The sequence below is a fragment of the Mustelus asterias genome, chromosome 24, assembly GCF_964213995.1.
Source record: "Mustelus asterias chromosome 24, sMusAst1.hap1.1, whole genome shotgun sequence".
Taxonomy (NCBI): Eukaryota; Metazoa; Chordata; class Chondrichthyes; order Carcharhiniformes; family Triakidae; genus Mustelus; species Mustelus asterias.
In genome coordinates, this window is record NC_135824.1 from 50,549,898 (window position 1) to 50,572,227 (window position 22,330).

Sequence of the window (22,330 nt, forward strand, 5' to 3'; positions counted from 1 at the left end):
CTTTGGACTGAGGGGGGAAACTGGGGCACCCGGAGGAAACCCACGCAGACATGGGGAGAATGTGCAAACTCCACACAGACAGTGACCCAAGCCAGGAATTGAACCCAGGCCCCTGGCGCTGTGAGGCGGCAGTGCTAACCACTGTGCTACTGTGCTGCCCGTGACAATAATAAATCAAATATTGTCATGTGACAACAATAAATCAAATCAAAAACCAAAAAAGATACAGTGACAAGTATTGTTTCTTGCACGCTATACAGACAAAGCATACCGTTCATAGAGAGGGAAGCAAAAAAGTGCAGAATGCAGTGTTACAGTCATAGCTAGCGGATAGAGAAAGATCAACTTAATGCGAGGTAGGTCCATTCAAAAGTCTGATGGCAGCAGGGAAGAAGCTGTTTTTAAGTCAGCTGGTACCTGACCTCAGACTTTGTAAATAAAAGAGCAAACTTCAAGAATCTTATGGGGAAAAGTACTGGAGACATGGAAAAGGGATAACAAAAAGGGCTCAGTTAGAAAGACGAGCTCCACTTAGAGCCAAGGTGAGAGTCGGAAGAGTCAAACCAATTCTCTGGTTTTCCCTGAAGACGTTACAGATGTGATGGGCAAGTGTGTGGGGGGGGGGAGCAGTGGGTGTTCTGACCCTCAGAAAGGCATTGGACATGGTCCCACAACAAGACTGACACAAGAGGTGCAACAATCCTGGATAAAGCGAGAAGGTCTTGGCCAACACAAAGACATGAGATTAGGTAGAAGTAGTGAATGTTTTTTCATTCATTCCTGGGACATGGGCGTCGCTGGCTCGGACAGCATTTATTGCCCATCCCTAGTTGCCCCTTGAGAAGGTGGTGGTGAGCTACCTTCTTGAACCCACTGCAGTCCCTGAGGTGTAGGTACACCCACAGTGCTGTTGGGGAGGGAGTTCCAGGATCTTGACCCAGCGACAGTGAAGGAACGGCCGATATATTTCCAAGTCAGGATGGTGAGTGACTTGGAGGAGAACTTTCAGGTGGTGGAGTTCCCATGTATCTGCTGCCCTCGGCCTTCTAGATGGTAGAGGTTGTGGGTTTGGAAGGCACTGCCTAAGGAACCTTAGTGAGTTGGTGCAGCGCATTCTGTAAATGGCACACACAGCTGCCACTAAGTGTCGGTGGTAGAGGGAGTGAATGTAGATGTGGTGCCAATCAAGCGGGGCTGCTTTGTCCTGGATGGTGTGGAGATTCCTGAGTGTTGTTGGAGTTGCCCTCATGCAGGCAAGTGGGGGGTATTCCATCACACTCCTGACTTGTGCCTTGTGGATGGTGGACAGGGGTCAGGAGGTGAATTATTCACCACAGGATTCCCAGCCTCTGACCTGCGCTTGTAGCCACAGTATTTATATGGTTAGTCCAGTTCAATTTCTGGTCAATTGTAACCCCCAGGATGTTGGCAATGGGTTCCTGTTCAATGATAAGCTGCTGGAATGAACAAAGCGGGATAGAGATCTGGGGTGGTTTAGTGGATCAGTTGTTGAAAAGAGTAGATCAGTATCTTCATGGGATTCCTCTGGGTGCTCCGGTTTCCTCCCACACTCAAGGATGTGCAGCTTAGGGAGATTGGCCTTGATTAATGCACGGGGTTATGGGATTATGAGGTTAGGGCGATTGATTGGACCAAGGTAGGGTGCTCTTTGAGAGAGTCAGTGCAGACTTGATGGGCTGAATACCGCTTCTGCACTGAAGGGATTCTATGATATGATACCAATTGCCCTTGAACTGAGTGGCTCTGGGTCTGGAGTCACATGTAGGCCAGATCGGGTAAGGACGGCAGATTTCCTTCCCTAAAGGGCACTAGTGAACCAGATGGGTTTTTCCGACAATGGTTTCATGGTCATCAGTAGATTCTTAATTCCAGATATTTTTTTACTGAATTCAAATTCCACCATCTGCCGTGACGGGATTCGAACCCGGGTCCCCAGAACATTAGCCGAGTTTCTGGATTAATAGTCTAGCGATAATACCACTAGACCATCACCTCACCACAAGGAGAATGCAAGGTTTAGGGATCGGAATTACAGGGCAAAACACGCCCCGGGAACGACCAACCTGGGACACGGGACGACCGCCTCCAAGGCGGGGCAGGCTGGCGAAATCCACGATGGTTGGAGTTTGGTCGCAGATCAGCCTTGATCTCAAGAAATGGCACAGCAGGCTCAAGGGAATGACTGCCTCCTGTCCCTAAGTTTCTGGATCCCTACCGAAGAACCAGCACGGACGCAATGGGCCAAATGACTTCCTTCTGTGCTGCATCAATGAATGATCCTATGATACAGTGTTACAATTCAGGCAACTTTCCAACATCCTTTATGTGAGCTTACCACAAAAAGGTTGTTTCCTTGTTTAGAACAGCAAAGAGCAAAACGCTGTAACTTAGCGAAATGAGGAAATGAAGTTCAGAGTGCTGCAGGGCCAACAATCTACTCTTATGTCACTAGTTTAGATGGCAAATAATACGAGGTGTACGCCATTTACTCCTGATCACAGCAAAAGACGGAAAGGTAACACATGTACAAGGCATTTATTCCAGGCTAAGGAAAACAAGTGAAATTTATTGAAAGGTCTAAGTTTGAACAGAAGATAACTTGGGAACTTTCTTAAATGGAAATAACCAGGTCTTTCCAATTTTTATAAGTCTTTACAACTGGCTCCAAAGACAGTAATTCAAGTTCCACCTGACCACTGTAACTGGTTTAGGCATTAATAAAGTAGGGGCTCCCACTCTGTTGAAAATGGACAAAGTGTCTTGTCAAACCTTCGGACAAAGCACTTCTCCCACTCCATATGCAAGCTCTGTTCTCAAACAGTATTGAGCAAGGTTCATCTTCCAGGGATAGAAACATAGAAAACTACTGCACAAAACAGGCCCTTCGGCCCCACAAGTTGTGCCGAACACATCCCTACCATTTAGGCCTACCTATAACCCTCCATCCTATTAAGTCCCATGTACTCATCCAGGAGTCTCTTAAAAGACCCTATTGAGTTTGCCTCCACCACCACTGACGGCAGCCGATTCCACTCGCCCGCCACCCTCTGTGTGAAAAACTTCCCCCTAACATTTCCCCTGTACCTACCCCCCAGCACCTTAAACCTGTGTCCTCTCGTAGCAGCCATTTCCACCCTGGGAAAAAGCCTCTGAGAGCCCACCCGATCTATGCCTCTCAACATCTTATATACCTCTATTAGGTCTCCTCTCATCCTACGTCTCTCCAAGGAGAAAAGACCAAGCTCCCTCAGCCTATCCTCATAAGGCATGCCAACCAATCCAGGCAACATCCTTGTAAATCGCCTCTGCACCCTTTCAATCTTTTCCATATCCTTCCTGTAATGAGGCGACCAGAACTGAGCACAGTACTCCAAGTGGGGTCTGACGAGGGTCTTATATAGCTGCATCATTATCCCCGGACTCCTAAACTCAATCCCTCGATTGATAAAGGCCAGCACACCATACGCCTTCTTAACCACCACCTCCACCTGCGGGGCCGATTTTAGAGTCCTATGGACCTGGACCCCAAGGTCCTTCTGATCCTCTACCGTACTAAGAGTCTTTCCCTTTATATTATACTCCTTCATCACGTTTGACCTGCCAAAATGGACCACTACGCATTTATCTGGGTTGAAGTCCATCTGCCACTTCTCTGCCCAGTCTTGCATCCTATCTATGTCCTTCTGTAACTTCTGACATCCCTCCAGACTATCCACAACCCCACCAACCTTCGTGTCGTCGGCAAACTTACCAACCCATCCCTCCACTTCCTCATCCAGGTCATTTATGAAAATGACAAACAGCAAGGGTCCCAGAACAGATCCCTGGGGCACACCACTGGTGACCGACCTCCATTTAGAAAAAGACCCATCTATACACACTCTCTGCCTCCTTTGGGCAAGCCAGTTCTGGATCCACAGGGCAGCAGCACCTTGGATCCCATGCCCTCTCACTTTTTCTAAAAGCCTTGCATGGGGGACCTTATCGAACGCCTTGCTAAAATCCATATAAACCACATCTACCGCTTTCCCTTCGTCAATGTATTTAGTCACATTTTCGAAGAACTCCACCAGGCTCGTAAGGCACGGTCTGCCTTTGACAAAGCTATGCTGAGTATTCTTGAGCATACTAAACCTCTCTAAATGCTCATAAATCTTGTCCCTCAGGATCTTCTCCATCAGCTTACCAACCACTAAGGTTAGACTCACCGGTCGGTAATTTCCTGGGCCATCCCTATTCCCCTTCTTGAAAATAGGAACCACATCCGCAATCCTCCGGCACCTCTCCCGTCTCCATCGACGACGTAAAGATCATCGCCAGAGGCTCTGCAATCTCTTCCCTCGTCTCCCACAGTAACCTGCGGTACATCCCATCCGTACCCGGTGACTTATCTATCTTGATGCCATTCAAAGATTCCAGCACAACCTCTTTGTTAAAGTCCACATACTCAATCTTTTCAGTCCACCGCAAGCCCACAGTACATCCACCCAGGTCCTTCTCCTCTGTGAAAACCGAGGCAAAATACTCATTAAGCACCTCTGCCATTTCTACTGGTTCCGTACTGATTTTCCCGCCTTCACCTTTTATAGGTCCTATTCCTTCACGTCTCATCCTTTTACTCTTCACATATTTATAGAACGCCTTAGGGTTTTCCTTAATCCTACCTGCCAAGGCCTTCTCGTGACCCCTTCTGGCTCTCCTAATTTCCTTCTTTAGTCCCTTCCTACAAGCCGTATACTCACCTAGATCCCTATCTTCGCCAAGCTCTCTGAACCTTTTGTACGCTTTCCTTTTCTTCTCGACTAGGTCCCGCACGGCTTTCGTGCACCACGGTTCCTTTAACCTACCAACCCCTCCCTGTCTGCTCGGAACATTGTCCTGTAGAACCCTAGACAGACATTCCTTGAAAAACTGCCACCTCTCTTCAGTAGATTTCCCCAAGAATACCTGCTTCCAATTTAGACAAGGTGAACGACAGCTCTTCCCCGCGCATGTTAGATGATCAGATTAACCAGCCTGGCCAGTGCTTTTTTTCTGGAAGAGTTAATCTTTGGACATTCCTGTAACTACAACTAAAGGCTGAAAGATCAGGTTGCACAACATTTTCCTGATGCGAAACAAAATAAATTTGGGAAAAAAATTCATGGTGCTAACTATGGCTAGCAGAGGGCAAAGGTTGTTCGGGCCCCACTAGACAGGTGGGCGCGCACACACGTCACCACACACACGCATGTTCCCAAAAGACAGTTATTAGATACTTCTTTGAATTTCGCACCATTGGACGAGTTAATATTTCAAATGAACACGGTCTCGGTGTCACTGGCTCGGCCAGCATTTACTGGGAGGCGATGGCCTAGTGGTATTATCGCTAGACTATTAATCCAGAAACCAGCTAGGACCCGGGTTCGAATCCTGCCATGGCAGATAAAAAATATTCAATAAAAAATATCTGGAATTAAGAATCTACTGATGACCATGAAACCATTGTCGGAAAAACCCATCTGGTTCACTAAGGTCCTTTAGGGAAGGAAATCTGCCATCCTTATCCGGTCTGGCCTACATGTGACTCCAGAGCCACAGCAATGTGGTTGACTCTCAACTGCCCTCGGGCAACTAGGGATGGGCAATAAATGCTGGCCCAGCCAGCGATGCCCATGTGAATGAAAAAGAAATGCCCATTCCTAATCGCCCTCGAAGGTGGTGATGCGTGGCTTTCTTGAACCCACTGCAGTCCATGTGGTGTAGGTACACCCGCAGTGCTGTTAGGGTGGGAGCCCTAGGATTTTGACCCAGCGATATGGTGGCATCAGCCATGGGTCAGCTGGGAGCACTGTTGCCTCTGAGGCAGAAGGTTGTGGGTGCAAGTGCTACCGCAGGACCCAAGCACAAAGATCAGAGCTGGAGTTCCAGTGCAGTACTGAGGGAGTGCTGCTGTGTCTGAAGAGCTGTCTTTCAGATGAGATGTTAAATGAAGGCAGATGCAAAAGATCGCATGTTACTTTTTTAAAGAAAAGCAAGGAATTTACGAATCACCTGGTCAACATCGCAAAGACAGAATATTCCCACTCACGGGACCATACCCGAAGCCAATTCATCATAGAAATCATCATAGAAACCCTACAGCACAGAAAGAGGCCATTCGGCCCATCGAGTCTGCACCGACCACGATCCCACCCAGACCCTACCCCCATACCCCTACATATTTTACCCACTAATCCCTATAACCTACGCATCTCAAGACACTAAGGGGCAATTTTAGCATAGCCAATCAACCTAACCCGCACATCTTTGGACTGTGGGAGGAAACTGGAGCACCCGAAGGAAACCCACACAGACACGAGGAGAATGTGCAAACTCCACACACACTCCACACAAATTAATATCTGTGTTTCCTACATTATAAGAGGGACTACACTTCAAAACCCACAACACTTCCATCTCGAAGGACAAAGGCAGCAGATACCTGGGAACACCACCGCCTGCAAGATTCTTTTTTCATTCATGGGACATGGGTGTCGCTGGCTGGGTCAGCATTTATTGCCCATCCCTAGTTGCCCTTGGACTGAGTGTCTCGTTCAGCCATTTCAGACGGCAGTTGAGAGTCAACCACATTGCTGTGGCTCTGGAGTCACATGTAAGCCAGACTGGGTAAACGACGACAGACTTCCTTCCCTAAAGGGGATGGAAGTGAATCAGATGGGTTTTTCCGACAATCGACAATGGTTTCATGGTCATCAATAGATTCTTAATTCCAGTTCGCCTCCAAGCCACTCGCCATCCTGACTTGGAAATATATCGGCTGTTCCTTCGCAGTCGCTGGGTCAAAATCCTGGAATTACCTCCCTAACGGCATTGTGGGTCAACTCACAGCATGTGGACTGCAGCGATTCAAGAAGGCAGCTCACCACCACCTTCTCAAGGGCTACTAGGGATGGGTAATAAATGCTGGACCTAGCCAGTGACACCCATGTCCCACAAATGAATAAAACATTTCAAAAGTGCTTTGGGATGCTCTACAGCCATGAAAGGCGCTACATAAATGCACAACTTTATTTTAGTGTTGAACTTTATTGGTTGAGACAGAACTCCTACATTTCACATTTCTCAAATTAGATAAAAGCAAATTACTGCTGGAATCTGAAACCAAGAGATGTCCCCGACATCTTTGTCCATCCCCCCACATCACCCATACAGTATAAATTTCATCCGATATTCTGTTGTCTTCAACTCTGACGAAGGGTCATCCAGACTCAAAACGTTGGCTCTATTCTCTCTTCACAGATGCTGTCAAACCCACTGAGATTTTCCAGCATTTTCTGTTGTTGGTTCCTTTAAATTAGATTGGACAATGAGGAAGCAATCCAAAATTGGAATAAATTAGAGTTACCTTCCGGAAGAAAATCAAGATTTTCCCAAAGATGTGCAGTTTAGGTGGATTGGCCATGCTAAATTGCCCCTTAGTGACCCAAGATGTGCAGGTTAGGTGGATTGGCCATGCTAAATTGCCCCATAGTGTATAAGGATGTGCAGGTTAGGTGGCTTGGCCATGCTAAATTGCCCCTTAGTGACCCAAGATGTGCAGGTTAGTTGGATTGGCCATGCTAAATTGCCCCTTAGTGACCCAGGATGTGCAGGTTAGGTGGATTGGTCATGCTAAATTGCCCCTTAGTGTCCAAAGATGTGCAGGTTAGGTGGATTGGCCATGCTAAATTGCCCCTTAGTGTCCAAAGATGTGCAGGTTAGGTGGATTGGCCATGCTAAATTGCCCCTTAGTGACCCAAGATGTGCAGGTTAGGTAGATTGGCCATGCTAAATTGCCCCTTAGTGACCCAAGATGTGCAGGTTAGGTGGATTGGCCATGCTAAATTGCCCTTTTAGTGTCGGCGCAGAGTTGATTAGCAGGATGAATACGTGGGGTTACGGGGATAGGGCCTGGGTGGGATTGTTGTCAGTGCAGACTCGATGGGCTGAATGGCCTCCTTCTGCACTGTAGGAATTCTATGTAGCACAGCACACTCGCTGCTGTTCACTCGGTTTAACTTCTGAAAATCAAAAAAAAGATGAAATCCCGATAGAATCCAGAGTAATTTCTGGATAAGATTCCTTCCACCCCCCACAAACAATTCCATGGCATCCTGGCCTTGGAGAAGATTTCACAAGACGTGTAAGACCTTTAACATCTGCCGTTTAATTTGGGTCATTTATACTTCTCACTCTGAGACGAGGTAAGAGAGTTTAATGGTGTGTGTGTGTGTGTGTGTGTGTGTGTGTGTGTGCTGAAAGACTGAACCTACCGATCACCGTCTTCAACTCTCCATCGCCTGCTCAATTCCACAGTTCGCTGCACACACCCATTACTGCTCCACTCCGAGTCCGGGAAGGGTGAGAAACTCTTTCCTTACCTTGCCTCAAGATTTCATTCTGAATGCTAAGTACCAGTCGCGGGAATCAAGTAGATTGGAGTCATAGAGGTCTCCAGCACAGACAAGGCCACTCGGCCCATTGCGACTTCATCCGTCGAAAAAACAACCACCTAACCCATTCTAAATCCCATTTTCCAGCACTTGGCTCCAAAACCGCGTATGCCTTGACATCGCAAGTGCACGCCTAAATACTTCTTCAACGTTATCAAGGTCTCTGCCTCCACCACCCTTTCCAGCAGAGGTCTGGCCTCCCATATTCTGGCTGACTGCCATAGACACATCGAATCCCTGCAGTGCAGAAGGAGGCCATTCGGCCCATGGAACATCCAAAAGAACATCGTATCCAGGCCCAGCCCCGGCTCCCCTCCCCACTCTATTCTTGTAACCCCATGCATTTACCACGGCCAATTCACCCAACCTACACATCGTTGAACAATAAGAGGCAATTTAGCACAGCCAATCTACCTAACCCACACTTTTTTGGACACTAAGGGGCAATTTAGCATGGCCAATCCACCTAACCTGCACTTTTTTGGACACTAAGGGGCAATTTAGCTTGGCCAATCCACCTAACCCACACATCTTTGGACACTAAGGGGCAATTTACCATGGCCAATCCACCTAACCTACACACGTTATAAGACCATAAGACATAGGAGCAGAATTAGGCCACTCGGCCCATCGGGTCTGCTCCGCCATTCAATCATGATTGATATTTTTTTCAACCCCATTCTCCTGCCATTTCCCCATAACCCGATTCCCTTATTAATCAAGAACCTATCTATCTCTGCCTTAAAGACACTTATTGACCTGGCCTCCACAGCCTTCTGCAGCAAAGAGTTCTACAGATTCACCAATCTTTGGAAACTAAGGGGCAATTTAGCTTGGCCAATCCACCTAACCTGCACATCTTTGGAGCGTGGGAGGAAACCAGAGCACCCAAACAAAACCCATGGGGAGAACATGCAAACTCCACGCAGTCACCCAAGGCTAGAATTGAACCCGGGTCCCAGGTGCTGTGAAGCAGCAGCGCTAACTATCGTGCCACCCTTCCATGTCATTTACCCATATCAGCGGAGACGGGGGTATAGTGGTAATATCACTGGACTGGTAATCTGGAAGCCCAGGCTCATGCTCTGAGAACAAGAGTTCGAATCCCGCCACAGCAGCTGGTGGAATTTGAATTCAATAAAAAATATCTGGAATTAAGAATCTACTGATGAAACCATTGTCGGAAAAACCCATCTGATTCACTAATGTTCCTTTCGGGAAGGAAATCTGCCATCCTTACCCGGTCTGGTCTACATGTGACTCCAGAGCCACAACAATGTCGCTGATTCTTAACTAGCCTCTGAAACGACCGTGTGAGACACTCAGTTCAAGGGGCAGTTAGGGGTACAAATGCCTGGCATTGTTGGCCATTTAATACATTTTTTGAAAAGTAATTCCAGAATGATACCAGGTTTAAATTCTGGGGATAGATTGAATGGACCAGACTTGTATTGCAAGGTGTGATCAAACTGAGGCGTTCACAGGATTTGATCGGACAGAGAGAAAAAATGTACCCCATGAGCAAGTCCCAAGCCAGGAAGCACAACTCTAAAATTGGAGCCAGACTGTTTGGGGATGAACTGGGTCAAAGCCTGGAATGCCCTCCCTAACAGCATTGTGGGTGTACCTACACAATAGTGACTGCAGTGGGTTCAAGAAGGCAGCTCACCACCACCTTCTCAAGGGGCAATTAGGGATGGGCAATAAACGCTCAACATCCCGTGAATAAATGATATGGGGAAAAAAGACAATGATGTCAAGAGGCACTTCCGCCCGCCATGGTGACTTGGAACTCTCCCACCCCAACATGACTGCTGAGACTGGCATTTCTTTTGATGCCAACCGCACAAACTAAATTAAACAAACTCAGGGACAAAGCAGGAAGGGCAGCCCTCAAAAAGCAAGGAACCGCCCAAAACAAAGCAGGAATCAACTTAAAACATTGTGATAAATAGGGTCAATAATACACCCCTGTCCCTGCGGTCCCTAATGAGCATGGCAGGCTCAATGGTACCCTCAGGCACAGACCTGCCCCTGTCTACATCAATGGGGATGAAGTGGAAATGGTCGAGATCTTCAAGTTTTTAGGTGTCCAGATCACCAACAACCTGTCCTGGTCCCTCCACGCCGACGCTATAGTTAAGAAAGCCCACCAATGCATCTACTTTCTCAGGAGGTTAAGGAAATTCAGCATGTCCGCTACAACTCTCACCAACTTTTACAGATGCACCATAGAAAGCATCCTTTCCCGGTGTGTCACAGCTTGGTATGGCTCCTGCTCTGCCCAAGACCGCAAGGAACTACAAAGGGTCGTGAATGTAGCCCAGTCCATCACTCAAACCAGCCTCCCATCCATTGACCCCGACTACACTTCCCGCTGCCTCGGAAAAGCAACCAGTATAATCCAGGACCCCACGCTCCCCGGACATTCTCTCTTCCACCTTCTTCCGTCAGGAAAAAGATACAAAAATCTGAGATAGTGTACCAACCGACTCAAGAACAGCTTCTTCCCTGCTGCCGTCAGACTTTGGAATGGACCAACCTCGCACTAAGTTGATCTTTCTCTACACCCTAGCTATGACTGTAACACTACATTCTGCACCCTCTCCTTTCCTTCTCCCCTATGTACTCAATGAACAGTATGCTTTGTCTATATAGCACGTAAGAAACAATACTTTTCACTGTATCACAACTCATGTGACAATAATAAATCAAATCAAATTAGGGACACTGGCTGTGTATATAACCGTGGGTAGAGGGGCAGATAGTCAGACCGGACTGCTGGAATTCGCAGGCTCAATCGAAAATAAGATTGATCGATATTTGTTAGGTGGGGGTTTGAGAGAGACAAGGTGAGTAAATACGAGCCCAGAAACAGATCAACTATCATAGAATCCCTACAGTGCAGAGGAGGCCACTCAGCCCATCAAGTCTGCATCGACCACAATCCTACCCAAGCACTATCCCCATAACCCCATACTAGTCTAGTCCCCCTGACACTAAGGGACAATTTAGCACGGCCAGTCCACCGAACCTGCACAGCTTTGGACTATGGGAGGAAACCGGAGCACCCGGAGGAAACCCACGCAGACACGGGGAGAATGTGCAAACTCTGCACAGACCAAGCCAGGAATCGAACCCGGGTCCCTGGCGCTGTGAGACAGCAGTGCTAACCACTGTGCCGCCCATGATCTAATTGAGTGGGACAGGCTGTGCAACCTCCTCCCGTCGCTCGCAGCCTGCCTGCGTGTTAAATGTCCCCGCTGTATTCCCTGCCACTGTCCTTGGCAAGGCGTTCCGAGCATTCACAATCTCTGCCCTGAACGAGCCTAATATGATTGGAATTTAAACCTGCTTAACATGTTAAACGAGTGCATCAAACTGGCAGCCGGCTCGATTTGCCCAGCTTGGAGATATACTTCTTGAATGGTGAAGAAATAGGCAAGAGGGGTGATAAACAGACAGTGTGGCAGACATAACAATGTCTTCAGGAGATGCCACACTGTGTACCCACAACACAGTAACCCCGATAAGAGACCCCACAATAGTGAATACGTTACAGGTAGCAGCAGTCCAGTGTTACACACACAATACACAATCTAGCATGGTGCATGTGTTCCCGCAACACCGTATTACAGAAACAAAACACAATTCAAATAGTACCGCGGGTAAAAAGCTTGATACTGAACATCAAACCAGCACATTAAATTCACCATCAGAAATGCATTCAGGAGTGCAGATTAATTTTCACTAAGCCAACCTTCTCTTAAAAGTGGGTAGCGCGATGGCACAGTGGTTAGCACTGCTGCCTCACAGCGCTACAAACTTGGACTCGATTCCAGCCTTGGGTCACTGTCTGTGTGCAGTTTGCCCCTCCTCCCTGTTTCTGCGTGGGTTTCCTCCCACAGTCCAAAGATGTGTAGGTTAGGTGGATTGGCCATGCTATTTTCCCTTAGTGTCCCAAGATGTGCAGGTTAGGTGGATTGGCCATGCTAAATTGCCCCTTAGTGTCCAAAGATGTGCAGGTTAGGTGGATTGGTCATGCTAAATTGCCCCTTAGTGTCCAAAGATGTGCAGGTTAGGTGGATTGGCCATGCTAAATTGCCCCTTAGTGTCCAAAAATGTGCAGGTTAGGTGGATTGGCCATGCTAAATTGCCCCTTAGTGTCCAAAGATGTGCAGGTTAGGTGGATTGGCCATGCTAAATTGCCCCTTAGTGCCCAAAGATGTGCAGGTTAGGTGGATTGGTCATGCTAAATTGCCCCTTAGTGTCCAAAGATGTGCAGGTTAGGTGGATTGGCCATGCTAAATTGCCCCTTAGTGTCCAAAAATGTGCAGGTTAGGTGGATTGGCCATGCTAAATTGCCCTTTGGTGTCAGGGGGATTAGCGGGGGAAGTACATGGGATCACGGGAATAGGGCCTTGATAGGATTGTTGCCAGTGTAGGCTCAATGGGCCGAATGGCCTCCTTCTGCACTGTAAGGATTCTATGACCCTATGAAAGTGGAGTTGAGGCCCACAGTCCAAAGATGTGCAGGTTAGGTGGATTGGCCATGCTAAATTGCCCCTTAGTGTCCAAAGATGTGCAGGTTAGGTGGATTGGCCATGCTAAATTGCCCCTTAGTGTCCAAAGATGTGTAGGTTACGGGGGATTAGTGGGGTTACGAGGTGGTCCTGGATAAGATGCTCTGTTGGAGAATCGGTCAGACTCGATGGGCCAAATGGTCTCCTTCTGCACTGTCGGGATTCTGTGAAAAAGCCTTTTACATCCCACTGAAAACCAGTTTCCAAAAATCCTCAGGGATCTACAACCGAAGATATAAAAGTCAACTTCTGTAAAGATTGAGGTGATGGAGGATTGGATTTCACTGATTGGAGGAGTGGTGGAAGCGAGTGGAAGAATCAGTTTGAAAAGGAATGGATAGAATCCTAACAGTGCACAAGGAGGCTGTTCGGTCCATCGAGTCTGTACCGACTCCCCGACAGAGCATCTTACTCAAGCCCATCCCCATGCATTTACCCCACTAATCCCCCTTAGCTGCATATCTTTGGACACTAAGGGGTAATTTAGCATGGCCAATCCACCCAACCTACACATCTTTGGACACTAAGGGGTAATTTAGCATGGCCAATCCACCCAACCTACACATCTTTGGACACTAAGGGGCAGTTTAGCATGGCCAATCCACCTAACCTGCACATTCTTTGACTGTGGGAGGAAACCAGAGCACCCGAAGGAAGCCCTGAGACTCCAGAAGATAGAGAGAAGGTACAGACTCCACACAGACAGTGACCCAAGGCTGGAATCGAACCCGTATACCTGGTGCTGCAAGACAGCTGTGCTAACCACTGTATGGCCGTGCTGCCCCTCCCCCACCCCCCCAAGCAATGGCACCCAACGCCCAACAGCTTTGTGGAGGGTGTACAGACCTCACCAGCTCTGAGCCATGAGGCTGCCTATGTGCAAGATGATAAGAACAGCAGTAAAAGCAACAAAAGGGGGTGTTATCTCTGTCCAGACTCAGGTTCCTGATCTCTGCTGACAGACACAGCCCCTCTGGGTGATATCAGAGGACAAGGTGGCAGGGCCATGAAGATAAATCGAATTAAATACATTTCCACAGCAGAATGCAGCCCGCCTGCATTCAAAGCAAATCAAAGAAAGTTCGGAGTAGAAAGCACAGATTCAATAGAAAAGGGTTCAGTCTAAATAAACACGTGTCGGCATTCACAAAACTGAGATTGCTTTCACTCTTCATGACAATGTTAGGAAAAAAACTGAACAGGGACATCTAGTGAGGAGGCTGTAGGACTGGCGAGTGGGCACGAGAGAGAGAGACTGGTACTGCCCGGCACTTTACCCTGAAACCAGTTGCATAATCCAGCTTCTCAACATCTTATTAATAAAGAGCTGTCAGCGAGGGAGAGACAGAGGCTGAAAGAGGGAGACAGGGTTAGTGATGGAGACCAAGACAGAGAGATGGAGACAGAGGGACGGAGAGGGGAGATATAGAGAGAGAGAGAGAATGAAAAAGAGATGGAGATAGAGAGACAGGCAGAGAGACAGAAGGTCAGACAGAAACAGAGAAGGAGACAGATGGAGACAGAGAGAGGGAGAGATGAAGACAAAGTGATAGAGAGACGGGGACACAGGGAGAGACGGGGACACAGGGAGAGACGGGGACACAGGGAGAGACGGGGACACAGGGAGAGACGGGGACACAGGGAGAGACGGGGACACAGGGAGAGACGGGGACACAGGGAGAGACGGGGACACAGGGAGAGACGGGGACACAGGGAGAGATGAAGACAAAGTGATAGAGAGACGGGGACACAGGGAGAGACGGGGACACAGGGAGAGATGAAGACAAAGTGATAGAGAGACGGGGACACAGGGAGAGACGGGGACACAGGGAGAGACGGGGACACAGGGAGAGACGGGGACACAGGGAGAGACGGGGACACAGGGAGAGACGGGGACACAGGGAGAGACGGGGACACAGGGAGAGACGGGGACACAGGGAGAGACGGGGACACAGGGAGAGACGGGGACACACAGTGAGAGACAGAGGTGGAGAGAGACAGAGAAACAGAGGTATATAGAGGAAGCAAGACAGAGATGGATAGAGAGTTCCAGAGAGACAAAGAGTGATGGAGATAGATGGGTACAGAGAGAGAGGGACAGAGTTAGAGATGGAGAGAGTGATGGAAAGAGAGAGATAGTGCTTGGGATAGAGAGCCACTGACAGACAGAGAAGGAGAGATGGAGAGAATGAGAGAGAGAGAGATGAGGGCAGAGAGAGAGAGAGACGGAGAGACAGGTAGAGAGGTGAAGAGACAGAGATGGGCAGAAAAAGAGAAAGATAGAAATTGGGACAGGGACCCACAAAGATAGAGAGAGAGAAAGAAAGAGATAGAGAGATGGAGAGATGGAGATACAGATTTGAGGAGATGGAGAGAGTGTTGACAGATAGATGGAAAGAGATGGAGGGATAGAGACAAGCAGAGTGGGGGAGAGAGAGAGGGATAAAGAGAGTGATGAAGGGAGAGATAGAGAGAGAGACAGATAGAGAAATGGAGAGAGATGGAGGGATAGAGACAGGAAAATGATGGAGAGAGATAGAGATAAAGAGAGTGATGGAGACAGTCAGAGAGGGATGGACAGAGAGATGGAGGGAGAGAGGGGCTGGGGGTCCCTCTCCCCGGGACTGGGGGTCTCTCTCCCCGGGGCTGGGGGGTCTCTCTCCCCGGGTCTGGGGGTCTCCCTCTCTCTCTCTCTCCCCGGGGCTGGGGGTCTCTCTCTCTCTCTCCCCAGGGCTGGGGGTCTCTCTCCCCGGGGCTGGGGTCTCTCTCTCTCTCCCCGGGGCTGGGAGTCTCTCTCTCTCTCCCCGGGGCTGGGGGTCTCTCTCTCTCTCCCCGGGGCTGGGGGTCTCTCTCTCCCCGGGGCTGGGGGTATCTCTCTCTCCCCGGGTCTGGGGGTTTCTCTCTCTCTCCCCGGGGCTGGGGGTCTCTCTCTCTCTCTCCCCAGGGCTGGGGGTCTCTCCCTCCCCGGGGCTGGGGGTCTCTCTCTCCCCGGGGCTGGGGGTCTCTCTTTCTCTCCCCGGGGCTGGGGGTCTCTCTCTCCCCGGGGCTGGGGGTCTCTCTTTCTCTCCCCAGGGCTGGGGGTCTCTCTTTCTCTCCCCAGGGCTGGGGGTCTCTCTTTCTCTCCCCGGGGCTGGGGGTCTCTCTCCCCGGGACTGAGGGTCTCTCTCCCCGGGGCTGGGGGCCTCTCTCCCTGGGGCTGGGGGTCTCTCTCTCCCCGGGGCTGGGGGTCTCTCTCCCTGGGGCTGGGGGTCTCTTCCCCCAGGGCTGGGGGTCTCTCTCTCTCTCCCCGGGGCTGGGGGTCTCTCTCCCCGGGGCTGGGGGTCTCTCCCCCCTGGGCTGGGGGTCTCTCTCTCTCCCCGGGGCTGGGGGTCTCTCTCTCTCTCTCCCCGGGGCTGGGGGTCTCTCTCTCTCTCCCCGGGGCTGGGAGTCTCTCTCTCTCTCCCCGGGGCTGGGGGTCTCTCTCTCCCCGGGACTGGGGGTCTCTCTCTCTCCCCGGGGCTGGGGGTCTCTCTCCCCGGGGTAGCCGCGCTCTTACCTCGGGGCTGCAGCCGCTCCTCCCGCGATCTCTGTCGCTGCCTCCGCTCCGCTCGGGGGCGCGCCTCCGCTGGGCGCGCGGGCACGCGGCACTGCGCGCTCTCGGAGCGGCGGCGGGAGCGCGCCTGACATCAGAGCAGGAATTCCCCAAAACAGAGGGAGAGTCAGCCCGGAACCGGGGGAATCCCCCCTCCCCTCCCCCCTCCCCTCCCCCCACTGGGGAATCCCCCTCCCCCTCCCCTCCCCTCCCCTCCCCCCCACTGGGGAATCCCCCTCCCCTCCCCTCCCCTCCCCCCACTGGGGAATCCCCCCTCCCCTCCCCCCACTGGGGAATCCCCCTCCCCTCCCCCACTGGGGAATCCCCCCTCCCCTTCCCCCACTGGGGAATCCCCCTCCCCCCCACTGGGGAATCCCTCTCCCCCCTCCCCCCCACTGGGGAATCCCCCTCCCCCCCACTGGGGAATCCCCCCTCCCCCCCACTGGGGAATCCCCCCTCCCCTCCCCCCACTGGGGAATCCCCCCTCCCCTCCCCCCACTGGGGAATCCCCCTGGGAAACTCCCAGGTATCCCCCCCCTGCCCTCCCCCCAATGGGGAGTCCCCCCCTGCCCTCCCCACAATGGGGAATCTCCCTCCCCCCAGAAACCCCTCCCCTTAGAAACCCCTCCCCCTCAGAGGGAATCCCGTCCACACACACACAAACACACCCAGTGACAGGGAATTTTCCCACCACCATCACCACCCACCCCAGGGATTCCCCCTCGCCCCAGACCACCCAGAGTGTGGGGTAGCCAGAGAATCCCCCACCCCAAACACACACACACCCAGAGAGAGGGACCCCCCCCCCCACCCCGCTCCCTTTCCCCCAGAGAGAGGGAATCCCACTCCACAACCCACCAGGAAATCTCAATCCCCATCACACCCCACCCAGGGAATCCCCCCTCCCCCAGATTCCCCATACCCAGAGACAGGGAATCCCTCTCCCCCAGACTCCCCATACCCAGAGAGAGGGAATTCCCCCACCTCCAGGGAATTCCCAGGGAATTCCTCCCTGCAAGGAATCCCCCCCCCCCCCACCACCCCCGCCAGAACAAATGTGTAGGAATGTGGCAGTTGGCCCTCGTGGGATGGAGGGAGGGGGTGCTGAAACAAGATGGAAAGCTAGATTTTAGAAGTAGAAAGATAAAAATAAGAATATAAAGTAATAAAAATGGATGAATAAGATGAAAAGAAGGAATTAAATAAAAAGAAGTGCAGAGAGTTCGTGCCCTGAAGTTGTTGAACTCAATGTTCAGTCGGGAAGGCTATAAAGTGCCCAGTCGGAAGATGAGGTGCTGTTCTTCCAGTTTGCGTTGAGCTTCACTGGAACATTGCAAAAGGCCAAAGACGGACATGTGGACAGGGGAGCAGGGTGGTGTGTGTTGAAGTGGTAAGCGACAGGAAGGACTGGGTCCTGCTTACGGACGGACCGAAGGTGTTCTACACAGCGGAAATAGCTTTGATCTATCTGGCATCAACTCTTAAACATCTCGATTAGAACACCTCTTAGTCTTCTGAACTCGAGTTAAAAACAAGTCTAGATTATGGAATCTGTCCACATAATTCAATCCTCTCAGTCCCGGGGTTTTTCTGTTGAATCGAGGCTATTCTGTCAACATTAATATAAAAGCAAGACCATAAGATATAGGAGCGGAATTAGACCATTCAGCCCATCGAGTCTCTTCCGCCAATCAATCCAAATCAGTCCAAAGATGTGCGGGTTAGGTTGATTGGCCAGGTTAAAAATTGCCCCTTAGAGTCCTGAGGTGCGTAGGTTAGTGGGATTAGCGGGTAAATATGTGGGGGTAGGGCCTGGGTGGGATTGTGGTCGGTGCAGACTCGATGGGCCGAATGGCCTCCTTCTGCACTGTAGGGTTTCTATGATTCTATGAATCATGGCTCATAGGTTTCTCAATCCCATTCTCCCACCTTTTCCCCGTAACCTGTCTCGTCTGCAAGCATGAGCATAGCCTTCCTGTCGCTTGTCATTTTAACTCAGCAGCTTCCTGTTCTTGGCCTGCTGGAATGTCCCAGAGAAGCCCAACGCAAACTGGAGGAACAGCATCTCATCTTTCCATTAGGCCCATTGCAGTCCTCAACATCGAGTGCAACAACTTTAGTCTGTGACCTTTCCCCTCCATCTTGACCCCTTTTATTTTGAATATCCAAAACATTTTCTGTCCTAATGAAACCACCCCCCCTCTCCCACTGGGCCACCTGTCTTGCTCTTTAGTTTTGTCTGCACTGAGCACCGATCTTCATTCTCCCATCAACACATTCTGATATCTTCCCCTTATGCCTTTATTAGCACCTTCTCGAGCCCTATTCACTCCCTTTAACGCTTCCCCTCTCTCCTTGATTTGATTTGATTTGGTTTATTATTGTCACATGTATTAACATACAGTGGAAAGTACTGTTTCTTGCACGTTATACAAAGCATACCATTCATAGAGAAGGAAAGGAGAGGGTGCTGAATGTAGTGTCACACTCATAGCTAGGGTGTAGAGAAAGGTCAACTTAATGCGAGGTAGGTCCATTCAAAAGTCTGATGGCAGCAGGGAAGATGCTGTTCTTGAGAAGCTGTTCTTAAGTCGGTTGGTACGTGACCTCAGACTTTTGTATCTTTTTCCCGAAGGCAGAAGGTGGAAGAGAGAATGTCCGGGGTGCGTGGGGTTCTGGATTATGCTGGCTGCTTTGCCGAGGCAGCGGGAAGTGTAGACAGAGTCAATGGATGGGAGGCTGGTTTGCGTGATGGATTGGGCTGCATTCACGACCTTTTGTAGTTCCTTGTGGTCTTGGACAGAGCAGGAGCCATACCAAGCTGTGATACAACCGGAAAGAATGCTTTCTATGGTGCATCTGTAAAAGTTGGTGACAGTCATAGCTGACATGCCAAATTTCCTTAGTCTTCTGAGAAAGTAGAGGCCTCATGACCTACACACCTTTGTTGCATTCTCTCCTAGCTCCCACCAATCACTGACCTTCTACTCTGTCCCAGCTACTCCGTCCCCTCTTTTTGAATGTATAATCCATCACGTTTCTCCCTCGCTTTAACTCTGAAGGAGAGTCGGACAGCTCGAATTGCTTACTCTATTGTCTCTCTCCACAGATGCTGCAAGGTTTTTCCAGCAATTTTCTGTTTTTGTTCCTTCAACATCTCCTTCCTGAGCTGGGTGCCCAATATTGGACAGCATCCTTTAACTGGGGTCTAACCAGAACCTATTACAACTGCAACATAACTTTGTACCCCTCTGTATTCCAAACCACTTAAGAAAAAGGTCAAAATCATAGAATCCCTACAGTGCAAAAGGAGGCCATTCAGCCCATCAAGTCTGCACTGACAACAATCCCACCCTATCGCCATAACCCCACGTATTTACCCTAGCTAGTCCCCCTGACACAAAGGGACAATTTACCACGGCCAATCTACCTAACCCGCACATCTTTGACACTAAGGGGCAATTTACCACGGCCAATCCCCCTAATCTATACATCTTTGGACACTGAGGGACAATTTAGCATGGCCAATCCCCCTAACCTATACACCTTTGGACACTAAGGGACAATTTAGCATGGCCAATCCCCCTAACCTATACACCTTTGGATATTAAGGGACAATTTAGCATGGCCAATCCCCCTAACCTACACATCTTCGAACTCTAAGTGGCAATTTAGCATGGCCGACACACCTAACTGCACACCTTTGAAGTGCGGGAGGAAACTGGAGCACCCAGAGGAAACCCACGCAGACACGGGGGAGAACATGCAAACTCCACACAGTCACCTGAGGCTGGAATCGAACCCGGGTCCCTGGCGCTGTGAGGCAGCGGTGCTAACTTTTTTCGCACTTGTTTCGGTCACATCTTGAGCATAGTGTTCAATAAGTGTACTGGGGAAATGTGAGGATGTATCAAAGTTTACAAGGCTGATCCAGACCTGAGTTGGCACCCAACAGGAAAGGATGAACAAGCTGCGTGCGACCTCAGTTCCTTACCCAGAGAATGGTGAGAATGTGGAACTCACTCGCACAGGGAGTGGATAGTATAGATACATTCAGAGGAAGCTACATAAGCATATGAGAGTGAGGGGAATAGAAGGTTATGGCAATAGAGTTAGTTAGGTACTATGAAGCGCCACTAACTCAACAATATGGGCGACACGGTGACACAGCGGTTAGCACTGCTGCCTCACAGTGCCAGGGACCAGGGTTCGATTCCCAGCTTGGGTCACTGTCTGTGTAGAGTTTGCATGTTCTCCCCGTGTCTGCATGGGTTTCCTCCGGGTGCTCCGGTTTCCTCCCACAGTCTGAAAGACGTTCTGGTTAGGGTGCATCGGCTGTGCTAAATTCTCCCTCAGTGTTACCCGAACAGGCGCCAGAGTGTGGCAACTAGGGGATTTTCACAGTAACTTCATTGCAGTGTTAACGTAAGCCTACTTGTGACACTGATAAATAAACTCTATAACCTGCTCACTGACGCTCAGTTTGGCCACTCAACCCTTGACATCATTGCAGCCTTGGTCCAAACAGGGACAAAAGAGCTGATCCCAAAAGGTGAGGTGAGAGTGACTGCCCTTGACGTCAAGGCTACATCTGAACGAGTGTGGCATCAAGGAGCCCGAGCAAAACTGGAGTCAATGAGAATCGGGGAAAACTCTCCAATGATTGGGGCTTTTTGGGTGTCAATGATCTCACTTCCAGGACATCACTGCAGGAGTTCCTTCGAGTAGTGATCTAGGCCCAACCATCTTGAGCCGCTTCATCAATGACCTTCCTTCCATCTCAAGGTCAGTAATGGGAATGTTTGCCAGTGGTTGCACTGTGTTCAGTATCATTCACTGAAGCAGATGTCCATATGCAGCAAGACTGGGACAATATCCAGGCGTGGGCTAATAAGCAACATTCACACCACACAAATGCCAGGCAATGACCATCTCCAATAAGAGAGAGATAATCTAACCATCTCCCCTTGCCACTCAATGGCATTGGCATCACTGAATCCCCCACTAGCAACATCCTGCGGGTTACCATTGATAAGGAACTGAACTGGAGCGGCCATATAGATATTGTGGCTACAAGAGCAGGTCAGGTCTGGGAATACTGCGGCGAGTAACTCACCCCCTGACTCCCCAAAGCCTGTCCACCATCTACAAGTCAGGAGTGTGATGGAATACTCTCCACTTGCCTGGATGAGTGCAAGCTTTCCTGCAGTTGGACTTTGGGTTTTGGAGTGGCACAGTGGTTAGCACTGCTGCCTCACAGCGCCTGCGACCCGGGTTTGATTCCCGACTTAGGTCACTGTCTGTGTGGGCTTTGCACATTCTCCTTGTATCTGAGTAGGTTTCCTTCGGGTGCTCCAGTTTCCTCCCACACTCCAAATGATGTGCGAGTTAGGTTGATTGGCCATGCTAAGGTGCCCCTTAGTGTCAGCAGGTTAGTAGGGTAAATAAGTAGGGTTATGGGGATAGGGCCTGGGTGGGATTGTGGTTGGTGCAGACTCGATGGGCCAAATGGCCTCCTTCTGCACTGTAGGGATTCTATGATAACACTCAAGGAACTCAACACCATCCAGGATAAAGCAGCCCCGTTTGATTAGCACCCCATCCACAAATATTCACTCCCTCCACCACCGATGCTCAGTAGCAGCAGTGTGTACCATCTACAAGATACACTGCAGGAATTC

General features: G+C 50.1%; 1 protein-coding gene across 1 annotated transcript in view; it reads right to left on the reverse strand.

Annotated features, from left to right (window-relative positions):
* LOC144511369 (sodium/calcium exchanger 3-like) overlaps window positions 1-16,667 on the reverse strand; it is a 416,016-nt gene extending 399,349 nt beyond the window's left edge. Inside the window, exon 1 of the mRNA XM_078241664.1 lies at window positions 16,614-16,667. The gene's annotated coding sequence lies outside the window, so the exon portion shown is untranslated. The remainder of the gene's footprint in view (window positions 1-16,613) is intronic.
* Window positions 16,668-22,330: the final 5,663 nt, after the last annotated feature.